General features: G+C 38.3%; 1 pseudogene; it reads left to right on the forward strand.

Moving 5' to 3' along the window:
• Positions 1–15,095: 15,095 nt before the first annotated feature.
• On the forward strand, positions 15,096–15,568 carry LOC122907480 (annotated as a pseudogene).
• The last annotated feature ends 246 nt before the right edge of the window (positions 15,569–15,814 follow it).

The following is a 15,814-nucleotide window of genomic DNA, read 5'->3' on the forward strand; positions in this document are numbered from 1 at the left end:
TTTATTTCTATACCTGTGTCCCAAGACACACTGTATGTCATCAGAGAGGGTTAGTTCCCTGCTACCCCTTTTTCTCCACTCTCTCCAGTCCTTTCACTGTCTTCTGTCTCCCATAGAGCAAGAAGAATAAGCCCAATATATTGCATGCTGTGAACATTTTAAATGACAAGATAAATGCCAAGGAAGTATACCAGTACCAGCAGGATATTTCCAGATCTTAGGGTTTAAATACTTTAACCTTTAGATGCAAGTAATATCTTGTCTCTGATTGACATGTGTTCTTTAGTCTTGTTGGTTTCTAACAGTTTTTTTAGTAAGTACTTTATTTGTTTCTAAAAATATGTATGATATTATCTTAGTGCATGCACCCTTCTTTAATGCAAATTCCTTTTCCAAGTTGGAGCTAGACTTACAGAGAAGAACCCTTTGAGAAGTCACATACTGATAGTGGTTCATAACTGAATTTTGTCCTTATCCCTTTGAGTTTTGAAATATTTGTCTATTGACATTGACCTTAAATTCTTACTTTCTAAAAATCACTGTATCAGTTATAAATTATATTTTACTGCTATGATAGATGCCACATGACAAAGATGAAACACAACAAGATTTATTCTTTCACATAGAAGAACCCCAGAGGTAAACAGTTGACAATTAACTTTGTAGCTCTGTGCAATCAGCTAAGACCAAGGCTGCTTCTATCTTTCTGCTTTGTTATCCGTAGTGAGTCATTTCCTGCAGGTTTACAAGATGGCTGCTGCGGCTCCATCTCAAAATAGTTCTCAGGAAGGAGAGAAGAGGAAGGGGAGAAAAGCAAATGAAAAGGCACATAAGAGAATGACTGCCCCACATCTGTTGAGGCACTTAACAGAAATACTCAATGCTTTTACATGTCTCAATGGCCAGAATTAAATATGTGCTCATATCAACCTATGAGAAAAACTTGAAAAATGTCATATTTTAATGGGCGTAGTGGCACCTTGGAAATAAATAGGAATGTTTAAGAAAAAAGAGGGGACACCTGGGTGGCTAAGTCAGTTAAGCATCTGCCTTCGGCTGAGGTTATGATTCCAGAGTCCTGGGATGGAGCTTCGCATCAGGTTCCTTGCTCAGCAGAGTCTGCTTCTCCCTCTATACCTGATACCAAATCTCAGTCTGCACACAGGATTCTGGGGATAGTACGTATGGAATATCCATTAGTCTTTAAACTCCACTTGAGTAAGGATTGTGTAGTACTAATATACTCCATGTCAAGGATGGTGTTTGATGCATGGAGATACTCACTTTTTTTTTTTTTAAATGAATGGTAAGTCACACTTCTGGCATAATTTAGAGCAGTCCTATCTGACTTCAGCAGCTAGGCTTTGAATCATATTGCATTCCCTTGATTTTTCTGTTTGGCAAAATGTCTTGCTTTGCTATTTATTCATTATGTTGCATTTTTCAGAAGTGCTTTTTCCCTCTCAAATTGTTTGAAAGCTTCATAGGATATTTTTTTTTATTGCAAGCAACAGAAACCCAATTAAAACAAGCTCAAAAGAGGATGTATTTTAAAAAAAAAAAGGAATGCATTGCAGGGATACTGGGGTTTATCAGTCTAAGGACAAGAGTATGCTGGGATCTTAGCAACAACTGGAAACTACTCCAGCAGAGTCAGCACTTTCTGATCCATTCATCTGTACCTCTTTGCATTTATATATTCCTCTCTCTCTCCTTTTTTCATTTTATGTTTGGCTCTTCCCAAAACAGTGCACATTTTCAGCACTCTAACTTTGTGTGCTGTATCTTCAGCAATTAACAAGAAGCAGTGTCAGGGCACCTGGGTGGCTCAGTTGGTTCAGTGTCTGGCTTCTGATTTCGGGTCAGGTCATGATCTCAGGGTTGTGAGATGGAGCCCCACATCAGGCTCACATGCTGGATGTGGAGCCTACTTAAGATTCTTCCTCTCCCTCTGCGCCTCCTGTACTCCCACTCCCCCCACCCCTCTATCTCTCTCAAGAAAAAAAAAAAGAAAGAAAAAGGGAAACAAAAGTGTCTCGTGCTTACATTTCCCAGGAGAACTGAACGACTGGGTGAGGAGCCTGTCCCTGGGGAATACGTGGAGAGGAAGGGAACTAAGTCAACTTGGCTAGATTCTAATCACCAGTTATTCAACCAAATGCTAATTTAGGTGTTGCTATAGAATTTATGGGTGTGATTCAAGTTTGCAATTGATGGGGTGCCTGGGTGGCTCAGTCAGTTAAGCATCTGCCTTTGGCTGAGGTCATGATCTCAAGGTCTTGGGATCCAGCCCCACATGGGGCTCTCTGCCCAGTGGAGTCTGCTTTTCCCTCTGCCTCTGCCTTGACTTGGGCACCACATGTGCTTGCTCTCTCACTGTCAAATAAATAAAATCTTTCAAAAAAAAGTTTGAAATTGATTGACTTAAAGTAAGGGATATTATCCTAACTTGGGTAGGCCTGAGGTTTGCAAGCCATTGATGATCTCCTTAAGACCTACTCCCAAGATCCCTAATTGCTTCTAGACCTAGGACCAAACTCCGTTTCCAAACAATGAGATACAGAGTATAACCATGAAGCTTTGTATTACATGATAAAAAAAAAAAGTACACTTTTTTCCAATTTATAATGACAGAAATCTAGAAAATATCTGTGGAAATGGATCCTAAGGATATGAGATCATGGTGGAAGGTACAGAAAATTGATTAGGAATCTTTTGATATGGACTCAACTAAGCAGAGATTCTGGATCAGTGCTTTAGCTTGAGGAGTAAGAAATGGTTCCAACAGTTGCCATTTGTAGGGCTGAAACTCTTAAGGTAACCTATGCCAGAACTGTCTTATTATACTTGAGAGAAACTATCCAAAGGCTTAAGGAGATGGGAATGTTAGATTGAATGTATCAGGTTAAGACCTGCTTGTGTACCATGGATGGGTCAGAGGACATACCTGTCACTAAAACTGAGAAAGAGATTTGTGAGTAGGGTCTCAAAATCCCTAAAAAGCCCTGTAGTTGTTCTTGTCTATAAATCCTGAATTACAGTGGGAACTGCTCCCATCTAACTGGATTCCCTAATTGCAATGGGGATAATGTAATCTCATAATTGCATAAGCCTGAAGGTGACATTTAATCAGCAAAAATAAGGTGGATATTTTAACTTAACAGACAGTACAGTCAAAGTAGTGAGAATATCTGACTCAGAGTTGTATGTCAGTGGTGAGTGGAATATGGTAACCTTTAAAAGAAATAGGAGGAAAGGCTGCTAAATTCCGATTTGAACTGTATAAGCTGAAGAGTTCTAGGTCAGGTGCACAGAAGTCCATTTCAAATCCGTGAAACCCTGAGTCATGGTCCATCAATCAACTCCCAGACTTGAGCCAGTTTACAAAGATAGAACTCTACTTGAGGAAGGACCCTGTGATACTTCCAAAGATGTGTACTGTTAGTCTTCCTCCCAGCCAAAGGACTTATGGTCACTCACCAGAATGACGGCTCTGGGGAAAGGGAATTGGTACTTTTGGGGATTGATGGACACTGTCTTTGAACTGAAATTAATTCCTGGAGACACAACATCACTGTGTCCGCTATTCAGAATGGGGGCTTACGGAGGTCAGGTGAACAGTGGAATTTTAGCTCTAATCCATCTCGTAGTCATTCTAGTTGTTTACTGAACATACACTGTGGTTATTTCCTTAGTTCTAGAATATATCATTGCAATAGACATGCTCAGCAGCTGGCAGAATTTCTGTCCTGGTTCTCCAAACTATGGAGTTATAGTTATTATGGTGGGAAAGACCAAATGGAAGCTACTAGAACTGCCTTTACCTGAGGGGAAAAAAAAAAAAAAGTAAAGCTAAAGCAATGCTCCATTCCTGGGAATTGCAGGGATTGCCCTCATCAAGGAGTTGGAGGATATGATACGGTAATTCCTACCATCCCCATTACTCATTTGACCAGTGCAGAAAACAGGTCATAGAGAATGACAGTAGGTAATCATAAGCTTAACCAGGCTGTACACTCCAGTTGCAACTGCTGCTTCACATGTGGAACATGTTATTGCTTGACCAAATCAGCATATCCCCTAAAACTGGTATACAGCAATCCTGCTTTCAGCTGGCAAGACAAGCAATACTATTGATACTGTCAAACTTCACTGTCCTACTTCATAGGTATATCAGCTCTCCAGCCCTGAATCATAACTTATCTCATGGGTTACTTTGATTGCCTTTCCCTTCCACAAGATATTATGCTGGTCTATGCTATGAATATTCTGCTAATTGGACCTGGTGAGCAGACTATACTTGATATATTACTTAATATGTAAATATCAATAATATTAATATTATATCTATATATATTCAATCAAACGCTAATTTAGGTGTTGCTATATACTTTGTAGGTATGATTAAAGTTTTCAATTGGTGGGACACCTTCAATATATCATATTAATAATAATAACAACAATATTCTCAGCATCAGACACTGAGAAATCCAACAAAAATTCAAGACCCTATCATCTTAGGTATATTTCTATGGGTCCATTGGTGTGAGGTATATTAAAATATCCCTCCCAAAGTGAATAATAAGAAGCTGCATCTGGCTTTCCCTACAACAAAAGAAGTGCAAAACCTAATGGGCCTCTATAGAATGTGGAAATATATTCTTAATTTATTTATGCTACTTTGACCCATTTACTAAGTGAACAAAACTGTTCATTTTGAATGGGACCCAGAACAAGAGAAGGCTCTACAACTGGTCTGGACTAGTAAACTGCTCTAACATTTGTAATATATAATCCAGTAAACCCATGATGCTGGAAGTTTAATGCCTTTGCTGACACCACTAGGTTAATCATAGCATGACCCCCGGATTTTTGGAACAAAGCCCAGTCATAAGAAGAACTATGCTCAACTTGAGAAAGCACTTTCGGTTTACTAGGGGCCTTAGAAAAAAGTCTTAGCCACAGTTCACCAAATTACCAGGCAACCTGTGGTGCCCTATGAAATGGTGATTTCAACAGATTTTATTAACCAATATAGCATTACCCATTTCTGGAGACCAGTCAGCCTTTTTCCATAGCCACTCTTCTCAGTGTCCAATGAGCTTATGAACAAAGTGATCATGGTGGTAGGTGTGGAGATTTCGCATATGGACTACCATGAATTGGATGCTGTCTGAGCCTTCAAGCCATAAATTTGGGTATGCCAAGCAGTACTCCATCATCCAGTGGAAGTGCAATATACAATGAGGTTTCAGCAGTCCCTGAAGGCATAAGTAAATTACATAAAAAGTGGCCAAATGCCCTTTGGTCCTCACTCAATGCTCCTCACTTCATTACCTTTACTTTTGAAGTCCACACTGATATTCTCATGGAAAGTTAGTTCCCTTTGGATAATTGACTGAAGAAGAAAAATGGTTATATGTTGCAGTTTCTTTCACAGCTAGCATTCATTGATCTGGGAATCAAAGAATGGAAATGGGAGTGGTCCTATTCTTTACTACATTAACAGACATGTGATATCCTATCCCCTTGACCTTAGGTTTTGTTGGTCTGGAGTCCTTAATTCCAAAGGAAAGAATGTGTCCATGGGGAGATGCAACATTACCACCACTAACCTGGAAGCTGAGACTGTGGCCTGGCCACCATGGTCTCTGCATGCCTCTCAATTAATAGTCAAAGATGAAAGTTCTAATACTATTGTCTGGGCTGATCGATCCAGATTACCAAGGGGGTATTGGGTTATTATACACAACAGAAGTGAGGAAGAGTATGTCTGAAATACAGAACATTCCCTAGGGTATCTCCTAGTCTTACCATGTCCTATGGTTAAAGTCTGTGTAAAAGTGCAATTCGGAAAGGACAGCTAAGGCCTAGACCCTTGAAGAATGATACTGGAATTTGTAGGGAACAAAGTAGTTATAAATTTCGGATACAACTATGTGATCAGCTGCAGAAATAAGGATTGTAATTAGTTATGTGTATTTTTCTTATTTTTATACACATACTAGATATGTTTTCTTCTAACATTTATCCCCTTGTCATCTAATGTAAGAGGTGTTTAAAATAGTTGATTTGATATCACAGTATTTAACTTAAGTATTTAATTTAAGTATACGTATCAAAGAAGAAATATGAGCATCACCTCAAGACTTTTCATTCTCTTCTAGGGAAGGGATATCCTGTTTTAAGAAGGCAAGATAGCTGTATCATGTTTTATGGAAGTATGACTTTGTGATTGTCTTTATTTGAGAATAAAATTTGGTTTAAGATGTGTATGTCTGCCAAGTTCAGAAAGCACAGACTATGGCTATCTGCTTTAAGTTTTAACATGCTAGGCCATTGCCTTCAGTTACATGTTCAACATTAATCTAGGTGTTGTGGTGATGGCAGTTTGTATGTGTAATTAAATCCCATAGTCAGTTGACTTTAAATTAAGTGAGATTATCTTAATTAATCTGGGTGAGCCTGAGTCAGTCTATTCAGAGACCTTAAGAGTAGAACTGAGTTTTTCTTGAAGAGAAATTCCACTGGAGACAGCAGGTTTAGCTTATGCTGGAGAGTTCCCATCCCACCCTTTCTACAGCATACCTTATGTATTTGGGAATTTTTTTTTTTTTTTTTGCCAGTCTTCACAAGCATATAAAGAAATTTTTTACAATTAATTTCATAAAACATATTTCCTATTAGTCTGTATCTCTGTTGGTACCCTGGCCAAAATGGGACAAAATTACATTTTGCATAATAGATGTTATAGTGGGAACCCAAACATAGAAAGGAGCAGGGAGCAATTTGAGTTTTGTGGGGAATGTGGTGGGGGTTGGGGGGTGGGAGGGTGGATCTGGGTTAGAGTGGAGGGAAGTTGAAAACATGAACCTGGTGAAAGGTCTGTAGGTTTTTATGACCTCTGTGCTGAGCCTGCAGTCAGCATTTATGATGCTTTATATTGTGTAGAAAAGTATACATAGGAGGCCTGATCTTTTCACTATTTGCATGTATCTATCCATTTATTCCTACAAGATTCCCAAATTGTCCACATTATTATTTAATTTCGCAGAGTAAGGATGGTGATCAAAGTTAAGAAATTATCCTTGGCTGTACTCTTTCACTCATTCTCAAAATCTCAGAAGTTTTAGTTTTCAACTGATCAGTTATGGTGCATTTGAAGGGCCTGGATGGCTCAGGCCCTTAAGCCTCTGCCTTTGGCTTGGGTTGTGATCCCAGGGTCCTGGAATCCAGCTCTGCATGGGGCTCCCTGCTCAGCAGGGAGTCTGCTTCTCCCTCTTTCTCATTCTCTCTCTCTGCCCCTCCCTCCCATGCTCTATCTCTCTTTCTTAAACAAATGGATAAAATCTTAAAAAATGCAGTTGAACTCTCTGTAAACACCTAGGGACATACTCTAGAGAATTATGTTATTTAAAGAAAATATATTTAAGTTGACCTGTATGTCCTTTTAAATCTACACAGTCTGTATTTTTTTTTATTATTATTATTTTTTTACTCTGGGCATTCCAATAAACATTATAACCACTCATCCATTATTTTCTAAGCTTTTTACTCTTCATGTATTCTTTTTATCTTTAAGTTTCCTGGAGTAAAATCCTGCTAAATTATCTGTTAATTTTTCTCAGCAATTGCATTTCCTTGTGGGGGGAAAAAGACAAAAGCAAACGCCATGCTAGCTCAAGGCAAAATGAGCAGAGATTGCCAGTGTTTTCAGAAGCTCCATTACATAACAAACAGAAAAAGAAAAAAAGAAAATTAGGTTTAAAGAAAATTAAAGCAGTAGCAAAACAAAGTCTTTGACAGGAATTTTCTGCTGAAAGTTAATGTGTTCTTCTGAAATGCAAAATGAGTTATCCAGACTAGTGAAGCTCTTCTTTACAATTAAACATCAACAAAACAATTAGAATTGATTATTTGTGTTTTAAGTATATATCTTTAGGAAGGTGGCTGGGAAAGAGACTGAGGTAAGAAAGGAAGCTGACAGGAAGGGGTAAAAACAGCAAGAAAGAGGAAACTTTAAATTCCTTCCACTTATTGTCTCCTATAAGTACTGGAGGAAAAAAAAAAGTTCTTGAAATAGTAATATTCAATCTGTGGCAACTCAATGCATAATTCAGTCTTTCTCACAATAGACTATCTGATTCACAGGAATCATTTTGAATGTTATCTTCTCAAACAGCAATTTTGCCTTTTGGAAAGCTAATTTCACATAGACTGGGATGCCTCTGCCGTCTGTCAACAATAACAGCAGATAACCAAAGCAAGAAAGGGAGAGGGAAGATAAGGAATGAAGGTAGTTAATTTACAGAGCCTCGGTATTTAGGCCAGGTACTCTGACTTTAGTCCTTATTTTCTCTCCCTACATATGTTTCATCAACTTTGATATATTTTTGTGTCGTCTCTCATTCATGGCTTTTAAAAGATTCATGTAAAGCATTTTGTAATTTACATTTATATCCATAATACTGTTCATAGCTTCAGATTAATATCTCTCTTGGAAGATGAACCTAAAGAAATCTCAAAAGACTGAAACATATATACCCAATAAGCTAGCTACTACTATAGACTTATTTTTTCAATTTATTTTTTTTTTCAGCTTAACAGTATTCATTGTTTTTGCACCTCACCCAGTGCTCCATGCAATCCATGCCCTCTCTAATACCCACCACCTGGTTCCCCCAACCTCCCACCCACCCCCCGCCCCTTCAAAACCCGCAGATTGTTTTTCAGAGTCCATAGTCTCTCATGGTTCACCTCCCCTTCCAATTTCCCTCAACTCCCTTCTCCTCTCCATCTCCCCTTGTCCTCCATGCTATTTGCTATGCTCCACAAATAAGTGAAATCATATGATAATTTGCTCTCTCTGCTTGACTTATTTCACTCAGCATAATCTCTTCCAGTCCCGTCCATGTTGATACAAAAGTTGGGAATTCATCCTTTCTGATGGAGGCATAATACTCCATAGTGTATATGGACCTCATCTTCTTTATCCATTCGTCCGTTGAAGGGCATCTTGGTTCTTTCCACAGTTTGGCGACCGTGGCCATTGCTTCTATAAATATTGGGGTACAGATGTCCCTTCTTTTCACTACATCTGTATCTTTGGGGTAAATACCCAGCAGTGCAATGGCAGGGTCATAGGAAAGCTCTATTTTTAATTTCTTGAGGAATCTCCACACTGTACTCCAAAGTGGCTGCACCAACTTGCATTCTCACCAACAGTGTAGGAGGGTTCCCCTTTCTCCACATCCTCTCCAACACATGTTGTTTCCTGTCTTGTTAATTTTGGCCATTCTAACTGGTGTAAGGTGGTATCTCAATGTGGTTTTAATTTGAATATCCCTGATGGCTAGTGATGATGAACACTTTTTCATGTTATAGACTTATTTTTAATAGAAAAAATTGGAAGAGAAGTGGACGTAGAAATCACGGAACAGTTAGTGAACCACTAATTCAGTGGTGTAATCTGCCCTTACTAAAATGATTATTGTAAACACCACAGGAAAGTGTTTATGGTAAGTTGAGTGAAAAAGTCAGTAGACGAACCTCTACCTCGGTTGTAATTATTAAAAAAGCCATACGCATGTGGAAATAACTATAAGGAGCCATGACCATCTTAATACAGCTGTTGTGTTTGAAAGTGAAATGGTGGTAATATTTCAAAAAATGCATTTTTTAAAAAATGAAAATGAAAGGAAGTTTTAACCTGTATGTTTTTTTGTTTTTTCAAATTTTTATTTTCAGAAAAGATAATTGGAACTCTTTTGGGACATTAGTTTTCCAGAGCTCTCTCTTCTAGGCTCATACTTATCTTTAATTTTATTCACATCTTTTCATCTTTTGGCTCACTTGTCTGTTGTTACTGTCTTGACGTTTGGTTGTATTCTTAAACCTGATTCGTGACTTACCTTGACTCTCATTCTAAAACATATTTCTAGATCCAAAAAAATAGAATTAGGGAAGAAAAAGGACCAGAAGAAGACTGCCTTGTGCTCTTGAGGGCAAAAAAGTAAAATTCGGATGGACCCAGTCCCTTTCCAAAATAAAGTTTTGGTTAAGTAGGGTAAGATAGACATAAGTCATAATTATAAACATATTTATAGTAGATAAGCACCATGAACAACTAGGATACAGGGAGTACATACCCCACATACCTGTGTGTGTGCATACACACAGACATTGACACCTGAGGAATATAGACTGAGTTGGGGTTCAGAGTAAGGCATCCATAAATACTTGATATCTAAGATCATTTATAAAAGATATATAGAAATTACCTAAGATGAAAAGAAGGAAGTGATTGTTCAAGGCTAAAGGAAACTTCTAGTTTGGCAGAGATATTAAAAAAAAAAAAAAAAGTGAAAAAGGTAAAGAACCAAGGTCCTTAGGAAGTAGCTTAGGAAGTATGAGAAACTCCAATACCGTGATTGTGGCTCAGGGCATAGGAGTAAGGGAGAGTGTAGTGTTCTGAGATGTGACATTTAGGCATGACTTTACATGAAGTGGTAAGAATTTAAGATATTTAACCTAAAAACAAGGAAAGTCACTGAAATATTTTATGTAAGAAAACAAGAGCTAATATTCATATATTGAAAGGATTGTTTGGATGCTTTGTGGAGAAGCATCTGGGAGAAAGCTAGAGTGAATGTATGTAACTAGAAAGCTACTGTAGGAGACAAAGCAAGAAATCATTGTGGCTTAGACCAGGTGCTACCATGAAGCTAGAGACGTTTTGTATTGAAGAAATATTTTTGAGGTAGAATTCACTGGGTTTGTGACTAATAAGAAAGCAAAGAAATTTGGACCAAGACTGAGAATTTTGAACATTTAAAGCTTTGGTTAATATAAATCAAGGAAGGAAGGGAGTTATTATGTATATCCTAGGTGCTTCTGCCTACTTCCCTCTGAAAGGATATTCCCAAACTAATTTACAGAATGCTGTCAAGTTTGGTTTTACTTTCTGCCCTGTGTTTGTGGAGACCAACTGTTGCAGAGCATTGGGTATCTTCACTGCCAACTGCTGTAGGGACTCCTCACAAAAGTCTCCTCATGGGGATGGGTGGTCCTTATTTCCATGGAGGCAGAAAGGGAGTAGGATGCATCAGATTTCCGTTCCTTTGTCGTTCCGTTCCGGTTAGACTTCATAAGAATCGTATTCCAGAGTGCCAATTTCTGCTTGGAAAGTCCTGGGAAATCTTAAAATGGAGTTAAAACCAAGAAAGTACTAAGATTAAAGTTCCAGTTAACTTGGATTTTGACTTAACACAGCATGGGAGAAAAAGCCTGTTAACTTCAGCTTTTAGGATGGTTTGTGACACCTGGGAGGCTTTCCCACAAAACAGACTCTCCTGGTTTCCCACCCATTCTCACCTGCTCCTGCTCCCCAACTTTCAGTTTTATGACTTCTGTCCCTCCCTCCCTCATACACAGAACCTCTTTAGTACTTCCTCTGCCCTTTCCTTCAGGCTTCAAATAAGGGAGAGGCTTCAGTACATGTTCAAGTCCAGTAAAACTCCCTTTCTAGCTTGTTCTAATTGTCAAGAAGTTATGGCCTGTTATTTCTTTTACTACAACTCTTACTCAGAAGCATGACCCTAAAAATCAGTAGATCTCCTTAGAGAAAATGCATGCTATAAACATTCTAAAGAAAGAATAGTTTTCCCAGTTAACACCACCTAGGCTTCTTCCTTTTAACATTTATTTATTGTCATTTAGAGTTGCGGGGATGGTTGTTTTCTGCCACTTTGGAGTACAAAGACACAAAATAATCGAAAACATTCAATGTTTTTTGTTCTGGGGCGGGGGAGTGTCCATCACTTTCTATGTTTATAGTTATTCAAAGGTTTCTTTAGAAATAAAGAAGACTAGCAAATATTTACTCAGCTTAGTTCTCAACAGTCTTGAATACTGTATCAAATATTGCGAAGAATAAAATGTTTTTGTTTGATAGGTCCTGTGAGACTGCCCTGGAGCTCTCTGGTGATGTGGTGGGTAGAGCTAGACCAGGGGCACTGAGAGTTAATGAGAGATGGGGAGATAGGAACTGGGTTGTAGTCAGCACATACCGCAGGTGGCTCTGAAGAGGAAAGAGAACAGTTGTGGAAGGGTAAAAAAATCTCAATTTTTAATCTTAAGATGGAAGTCAACTAATATATAAAGATATACATTAAAATCAAAGGGGTAGATAATGGAATACAAACAGGAGATGAAAGAATAGAAAAACTGGGAATAAAAGCATTATGGAAGAGGCTGGGATTTAGAGCAAAACTGAGAGATTGCCATCATAGGAGGAGGGACACAGTCTGGACTAAAGCATGTATGAAATTACAGATGGCAGGCCTGCTGAGATGGGTTTGGATTGTGTGTGCCAAGAATTGGAAATTTTTATCTTCTCTATTTTTTTTTTTTTTTTTTAGTGAAATATGATGCAATGTCAAATGCTCAGAATGGATAAAACTTGAAAATATTGTTGCAGGTATTATCCAAGAACACTGATTAGAAAATGCATTAGAATACCACAGTGAACTAAATGTGTTTCCCCCTCCCCAAATTCATAAACTAAAACTTGATGCTCAATGTGATTGCTTTAGGAGGTAGGGCCCATGGGAGGTGATTAGGCCAGAAAAGCAGAGCCCTCCTAAATGGAATTAGTGCCTTTCTAGAAGAGATCCCAGAGAGCTTTCTTGGCCCTTCTGCCCTGTGAGCTTATGGTGAAAAGGTGGCCAACCATGAAGAAATGGCTCTCACCAGACGTTGAAGTGGAGAGTGCCATGGTCTTAGACTTCCCAGGCTTCAGAACTGTGAGAAATACCATTTGTTGTTTCCAGGCCATCTAGTTTACAGCACTTTTGTTATAGCAGACCGAACGGACTGATAGTAAGGGATTACTGAATGCCAACTTGAAAATGGTGACCATGAATTTTCAGGTTTAACAGGTTGTTTGCCGTTTGTGTGAGACTCTAGAGCAGTCCACAGCTACCCCATGCAATGTAGAAAAGAGAAAAATAAAATTAACTCTTAGTGTAGGAGTGAGTTTGAGTTGTGCCAACTCAAACACATTCCACTTTAATATATCTTCTTATAATTTGACATATTTATATTACACAGTATTACCAATATTGCATTTTATTATGTGACCTCATAAGGCAAACTCTGCTGATCGGCCATGTTTGAGACTTAACACTAATAGCATTCTTTTTGCAACTTCTCATGACTAGCTGTCTAGCTCTGTGGATTCTCATCATATGCTGTGCATACTTTTATTATAGGACTCATCATAACATTATGATCCTTTGTTTGCTTCACTTGCTATTAGATTGTACATTTCATAAGGTCAGGAACCTCTTCTTCCAATTTTATATTCTTAGTGCAGAGCACTGGACATAAGTTTTCAAGAAACGCTTATTCAACAGAAATGAATGAATCTATTCTCTACAATTGAAATACCTAAATCCAAAATTCTTAAACAATTATATCCTTGCCTCTATATTTAAGACTTATTTATTGCTAAATTTTGGCTTAAAATAGTTTAATATAGGGTTTTATGATGAAACTGCAATGCACGTGGACATATGTTCTGGTAAATGAAAAATTCTTTTCTAATTTTTTTTCCCTGAAATTAAGTATAAACTAATATAATGTAGCGATTGCTACCATATGATCAGCATCATCTGCAATGTAAAACTATTATAATGAGCCTAAAGTAGTGTTTGCGAATATATGTAAATTTACTTTCACCTGGTTGTGAAAATGCACACTACTTTGTTCTAATTCTGACAAGAAGTATATATTACTGTTTGGAGGGGAAATTGTATGTATTTCTAGCAAAACAAGTAAGATGCTTGGCTCTGTCTGCTGAATGTCATAACTATATGCAAATAATGTTGACTAATTCACTTTCTCTAAAATTAGTATAGAAGCTCTTTGTATTTTTTCATACTTTATGGTCTTTTTTTTTTAAGTATCTGGACAGCAATGATGACTGGGGGATATTGACAAACAGATTCATTTGTTGGAAGGCTCAGGAGATAATGTGGTGAAACAGTCCTCACATTCAGGTGAATTTAATAAATATATATTTTCCTCTGGCACTGAGCCCCAATATGCTTTTACTCTTCTGTTTTTAGAGCTTTTTATCTAAAAGTATTGCTTTAAAGGTAGCAATTTATTTTATATTTTGGCGAGAATAATCTTTATATATTCCCCCTGTTTTGGGGGGGGTCTTTTGAAAAAGAAAATTTTTGACTGTTGATCTATATGGATCATTTCTCAGTAAAATTATTTTAGGCAGTCAGAAAATAGAAGTCTGCCTCCCTTCCCTCAAGCAGACTTCAGAGCATTAACATTAACAGAAGGAAGAAAACTGCAGCTCCAACCCTCAGGCTGTCACTGTTTTTTAAGGTCAAGATCTGGAAGTTCAGTAGTGTCACCTGAGACTGGTTCTTGGGTTAATCCTAAGAAATGGTTTAGGATTGATGCTGTGGCTGATATGATACATCCTCTCTGCCAGAGGCTTTGGGGGCTGCTTAAAGAAGTTAAATGAGCATATTTTTCAGAATGTTGATTACAAGTAATTTCAGTAATTAGAGGAAGGAGAGGTATTTGTGGTAGTCTCTGGGCCCTTTAATCATCTGCTCTGAGTATAAACACATGTATATCCAAAGAATAAGATTATGCATTTAGGGGTTTAAAAAATATTATGGTCTGCAATATTTTCATTTCTTGCCCATTTTCCTAACAAGACTGATCTGTGCTACTGCATCCTTTGCGTTCTTATTTTTGTCCTCAAGCCATATAACCTATCACCTATCATATTGCAAAATAAATTGAGGAAAAATCCATTTCAACTTATTTTCAACTAAGGCAAATTGTTAAAATAAATTTCAGAATATCTGAGAGTATATCAAACTCTTGAGTATATTGATCAGTTGTCAGAAAGTTTTATAAATCCCATTGTTTTTCACTTGAAACTACAGAAGATGTTCGTTGATTTCAGTTCCGAAGCGTTAGGGTACGGCGACCGCGCGAGGTTGCCGCTGCCGCCGCCATCATGCCCACCCCTCCCGCCTCAGCGAGGCTGGTGATACCCCAGAATGAGAGACAAGCCAACACAGGAGCAGACTGGATCCAGCTTCATTCAACATTACAACAGTTATTTGATAAAGACAGAACCCAACTAGGCACTATTTATGTTGATTCATCATGTCTTACATGGGAAGGACTGCTGTTCCAGGAGAAAACTGCCATGGTGAGTTGTCTAGTCTTTCATTCCAGAAAATCCAGCACAGCATCACAGGGCAGGACCATCAGCCCTCACCAGATAGCGGCATCATCAGCAAGGTTATGGGCCAGCTGTAGGCTGATGAAGACCCTATCGTGGGATTCCACCAGATTCCTATTAAAGATGATGTTCCTATTAATCAAAGATGCCTCGGTTTGCACCAATGACATGTTCACACTTGCCCTGCACAACTTCAGCTGGCCTCCTCCCAACCAGGCACTCATGCTGTTTCCTCCTCTCTTCTCTTCCAGATATGATTCACAGTCCTCCAGAGGCTCCAAATAATCATACACAATGGGGCCACAGTGGGAACAGGCACAGTGTGCTGTTGCTACCAAGGTATTATGCATGCTCTCTGGACTAGTTGCATCTGACAGGAGAAGTTTAGCACAAGCCTTGGAAGAACTAAGTACTGCAAAAGGTTTTCTTTGTTTTGTTTTTTAAAGATTTTATGTATTTACTTATTTGCCAGAGAGAGAGAGCACGAGAGAGAGCACACAAGCAAAGGGAGCGGCAGGCAGAGGGAGAAGC

The sequence above is a fragment of the Neovison vison genome, chromosome 5 (genome assembly GCF_020171115.1).
Source record: "Neovison vison isolate M4711 chromosome 5, ASM_NN_V1, whole genome shotgun sequence".
In the NCBI taxonomy this organism is placed as follows: domain Eukaryota; kingdom Metazoa; phylum Chordata; class Mammalia; order Carnivora; family Mustelidae; genus Neogale; species Neogale vison.